The sequence below is a fragment of the Palaemon carinicauda genome, chromosome 21 (genome assembly GCF_036898095.1).
Source record: "Palaemon carinicauda isolate YSFRI2023 chromosome 21, ASM3689809v2, whole genome shotgun sequence".
Classification (NCBI taxonomy): domain Eukaryota; kingdom Metazoa; phylum Arthropoda; class Malacostraca; order Decapoda; family Palaemonidae; genus Palaemon; species Palaemon carinicauda.
In genome coordinates, this window is record NC_090745.1 from 91,267,395 (window position 1) to 91,272,394 (window position 5,000).

General features: G+C 41.9%; 1 protein-coding gene across 20 annotated transcripts in view; it reads right to left on the reverse strand.

Moving 5' to 3' along the window:
• Positions 1-5,000, reverse strand: part of LOC137615324 (homeotic protein ultrabithorax-like) — a 1,252,187-nt gene that overhangs the window by 273,848 nt on the left and 973,339 nt on the right. For 2 of the 20 annotated variants that reach the window (XM_068345096.1, XM_068345109.1), the window contains exon 1: positions 2,592-2,933. The exons of 16 other annotated variants lie outside the window; for them this stretch is intronic. The gene's annotated coding sequence lies outside the window, so the exon portion shown is untranslated. Of the gene's footprint in view, positions 1-2,591; positions 2,937-5,000 lie in introns of those variants that run through there. 2 more of the 20 variants (XM_068345093.1, XM_068345116.1) reach the window with 2 other exon arrangements.

Here is a 5,000-nt window from a genome sequence, read left to right on the forward strand (position 1 = left end):
AATAACAACAGCTATGGCCATCCGACGACGATAAAATAAAGACATAATGTAAGTGGGCGTAAAAAGTCTTGTATATGTTGACACTGGGAGCCGAAAGCTAGGAAAAGGAATTAAACAACTCGTCCGGTAAAATATTAGCCTGTAAGTCTGTGCTACAGCCGCTAATCTGAAGGGCTTAGAGCAGCCAATGGCCGACGATTTTCCGAATTTACTCGCGTTTTTTACTTTTCTACGAGACGGAGGATAGTCGGAAGTGCTCTGAATGATCCATCACGGAGGATCAGAAGGCAGAGGGTGCATCTAAAATCTAGATATTCCTAAGAATGCGATGGAGGAGACATCAGCCGACTGAGAACCGAAAACGAGTGTTCCCTGCAGCAGTAAACATGGGGAAAACAGTAATGGCGGATGCTTAAGCCGACTTCGTCGTGGTTTGGTATGAGCTTCGTGATACAAGCCGATGACTAGATTTCGGGTGAACCACTTGCAAATCCATCTATAATCTTAATAGAGTAGCCTTAATCTCCGAATTATCTTTATCCTTGCAGCTGAAATTTGTCACAGAAACAAATGGGAAAATTACTCAATTGAACAAGTAAACGTGATCGTTTCCGATGTGATCTGATCTGGGTATAAAATGCGGCGCTTTGTGCATGAATTCGGAAGGCACGGAAACAAGACCAAATAATCGTTATTGTGTTAGTTTAAACAGTTTATAGTACTTCTCAGATGGAAAGTAATTTTTGACCAAAATCTTAACGATACCTACCGAGAAAAATAAAGCAATGGTAACGAAGCTACGAAACAACTAGCAAATTCCGGTCTTTTTGTCTTTTTATATGTCAACTAATCTACCGGAAAGATGAGCAAACCAAGACCCAAAATGCATTGCATTTTCCTTCGGCCAATCCCGTAAATGACCAACTTCCAAAGGAACCCGAATAAATTAGTAGAAGACTCAAACTTTGTTTCGCTAAGCGATGCGCTTCCATACACGGGGCCCCGTCCATTCCCTCTCAATCCAGTGGTGTCGTATCCTTCTCTCCTTCCCTTTCTGTTCCATTACTTCCCCCTCTGAGAAAGAGGCCCTCCAGAAGCAATAACCCCTCCGAAATGGACCTCAGGGATTTTGAAACCCTTCTTCCCTCCCTCGGACACGACTCTGAACGGAATCCGTAAAAGGAGACTTGCATCGCAACACCGGTAACCCCTCGCTTTCATTATTACTCAGGCAATTAACGTTATTCGCAATATAAATTAACGTTATTAACAATTCATTTGTTATGAAATTTAGAAAACATGATATCTTTTACGGAAACTTACTTGAGAAAAACATATCGGCTGTGGATGATTTAGATATTACGTTGCAACTATTAATAACAATCCTAGTCCATTCTAAATTCTTTGATTTCTAAGATGAAATAATGATAATAATAATAATAATAATAATAATAATAATAATAATAATAATAATAGGAAAAAAGTATGCTCAGACAAATTTGATAAATAACATATAATTCATTCATATTCAACAAATTAGTCAGTGAAAGTGAGAATTTACATTATAGTTTAGAATCAATATTATCAAAAGAACAGCTTTCAAAAGTTTGTGAAAAACTAGATTCCCTATCTCTGCCAAAAACAGACAAAATAAAGCCTAGGCTTAGCGATTCCAGTAAATATTTTGTGTATTTGTGCCTTCATATGTGTTGGTCGATGAAAATAATATCAATGGTTTCTTTATAAAAAAAATTGTGACCTTGTATTCCTAGCGCTATTAATGATAACTACTTTATAATTTCGGATCTTCTAAGTATCTACATCTCTTGAATATTTTATACCAACAAACAGTAAACCTTTTATTTAAAATAATTCATAAACAGATGCTTAAAATAAACGGTAATTCAAACAAATTATTTTATAAGCTGATAAAAAAGGAAAAACTTTGTTCACGGTTTCCTATTAAACTTCTGTCATTCCTCTCAACATTCTTTATAGGATACAACGGAAATACCAAATAGACGTTAATATATTCGGCATATAGGCCGTGAAAGGGGGGATTTACCGAGAGGGGGAGGCAAAAGAAAGGGAAAAAAATGTATGAGAAAAAAGTACCGAAATAAAGGAACATGCGTCGACAATAGATAGGGAATTTTTTCTTTTATTTTTCCTCTCTCTCTCTCTCTTGCTTGCTTCCTCTCCGACTGTAAAACACACATGTGGAGTATTTTCCTGACCACACCGTCTCATCGCAGCAGCATCCTCGCACTCACGCCACTCCAAAGGTCATTAACGTGGCAGGAGTTAATGAGGTATACATGATATGTAACACCCAAAGCTGCCCACCAGTCCTCTCCCCTGTACCCCACAACCCATGAACTTTCTCTCTCTCCCCCTCATCCACACGAATCATCCAACCACTCCTCGATGCATTTACAGGACGACTGTCATCCGCACTGGCACACACTCATCCAAAATGAATGGTTGATGGGGAAATTCTTCCGCGACTCTTTGATTTCGGAAGGTAGTCTGGAACCACGGAAGCGTCATAAATACGCTGACTTGGGTATACACTTGGTCAGGCGTCTTACCTTGGTTGAAATGGGCCCCGATGGACTCTACTACGGTCAGCACGAGGCTGAAGGGACAAAACACAAGTGCCAACAAGAGGCCGCGTGGCACCACTGGCGACAGAGCGAAGTTCCTACGACTAATGTTGGTGGCAGTGTTGCTTCTGCTGCTGCTGCTGCCTTCTCGGCGCCGCGTCTGCTGTTAAGAAGACGTGAAGAAGTGCGAGGAAGAAGAGCCTCTTAAGAGATGAGCTGGCGCCGTTAGTGTTGCTTCTGTGCCATCTCCATCAGCGACACCCAAAGTGCAGTGCCACACACATTGCCTTGACGTGTTGCTAGCAATGACCAAGTTGCGGGCCCTGTTAAACGTTTATTGTGTTGGCTCGTGTCTGGCCGGGCGGGTGAGCCAGGTAGGGTCACGTGACGTAGCGCTAGCCAATCACCGCGCGACTTCGTTGAGCTCGGCGCCTGAGAGCAGCCCAAGACCTGCAATGTGCACACCGGACCGCCCACGCCGACGACGACCTGCCGAAGTGCACCGTGTACCACCAACACTTGTGGCCACTGAAAGTGCACGCACACCTTTTATCTCATCCACAATCGAAAATTCTACACGATCTTAAACCAATCTGTAAACAAAACTACAATCGGAAGAAAGACCGCCAAGGAGTTTGTGCTAATCAGTTCTTCCACTTTTATGATCTTTGGCTACCAGGTGCCACCCCTCTCTCTCTCTCTCTCTCTCCCTCTCGCGGGAAGGGCTCTCGGCCACCTGTTAGTTACCGTCAGCACCTCAAAGAATACCAAAATACCATTAATTATTTCGCAGTCCGTGGCTTCTTTCGGAAGAACGGAAGGACGGCAAGGTGGTTTGATGCGGCTGTTTTCTACAGTGTGTCTATCGTTAAGGCGCAGTGTCCCCGCCCAGTTAGTAAGCTCTACTCCGAAGAGACACGACCAACGCCACTACAGTACAAAACCAGTAGGTTCTTGGTCACCATCGCTCAGGATAACGCCGCAGCCAAACGCATCTCCCCCTCCATCACTCTCCATAGGCTACCCCTACCCATCCACACACTGCCCTCACCACAACACCCCTACTTCTCCTCCACCCCGTCTATCTACCCCTTCCCCCATTCTCCCGAAGAGTTTGTAAATATTAACCTTCGGCCATTTTTCTCTCCATTCTGTCCCTTAGATGTCACGGCGACTAAGGCTAGATTGACTATCCATCATTTTTATGGATCGCAAATTTATACCTTTGTACGGAGGGGAGTACGGGACACTTAGCTTCTGATTTCAGGTCCCATGACATAGAAACCACCAAACTTTTACAAAACGCCTATGCTAATAAACTTTTAAGAGAGAGAGAGAGAGAGAGAGAGAGAGAGAGAGAGAGAGAGAGGAGATGAAATATCAGTATATTCACCTATTATCTAAGACTTGGGGACGAAAATTTTTTTAATAATTTCCATTGCACCCTTACTTCCTCTTCTTAATGACCTAATTACCATTAAATGCAAGTCTACAAATACTTGTCAAGATATCATAACGCCAAGAGTATAAAGCTTTTACTTAAGACCCATGAATGCTCATTAACCATTAAGAGAGAGAGAGAGAGAGAGAGAGAGAGAGAGAGAGAGAGAGACGAAGATCTATCTTAATCAAAAGCTGTCATTTGTCCCATCAAGTCATCCCACTGCATTCATAATAAATCACTGTCGATTATCTAATCTTTCCATATTATATCTTTTTTATTTATTCGTAAACAGTTATGGATTTTTATAAGCCATGGTATTTGCAGTAAAAGAACTTAGAAATTGACGCGATAGTATTAGCTAATATAACAATGGTTTGTGCTAATACCCCTATCCGATTAATTCGACGCGAGGAGAACATTTCAAGCACATTATCATTTATACTTAGGTAATGATGTTTCAGCGTTGTGCATGAGTCACCTTTGTAGGAGTCGGAGCCATAAATCTTGCGCAGAACAAATTGCAAGTATTGAATTCGCAGACAGATAAACCATGAGAACAGTCTGTGTGTACATGTTCTAATAGTAAAATAACTCCCCCATGTGAGACTAACTGACGTAGATGCTTATTGGTGTAAGCAGTATATAACAATGAACAAGGCGTAACAAATGTCATTGAGAGTCCTCTTATTGTTGAAGCCCGCCAGGGGTTGCCCCTTGGATCATGGTGGGGGGGGGGAAATTGAGCAGAGGACAGGACTTTTTAAAAGTGAATAAGAAGCGAGGAGGTACAAGCTATCCAGGTGACTAATGATGAAGAGAAGAAAAAAAAGGGGATCCTTAGCATTCCAGGATTTCTTTTCCTTCAAACTTCTTTTCAATCTCACTGATAAACATTTTATCAAAACGAGCTTCATATCCGAAAATAAAACAAAGTCACTCAAAGAAACGTA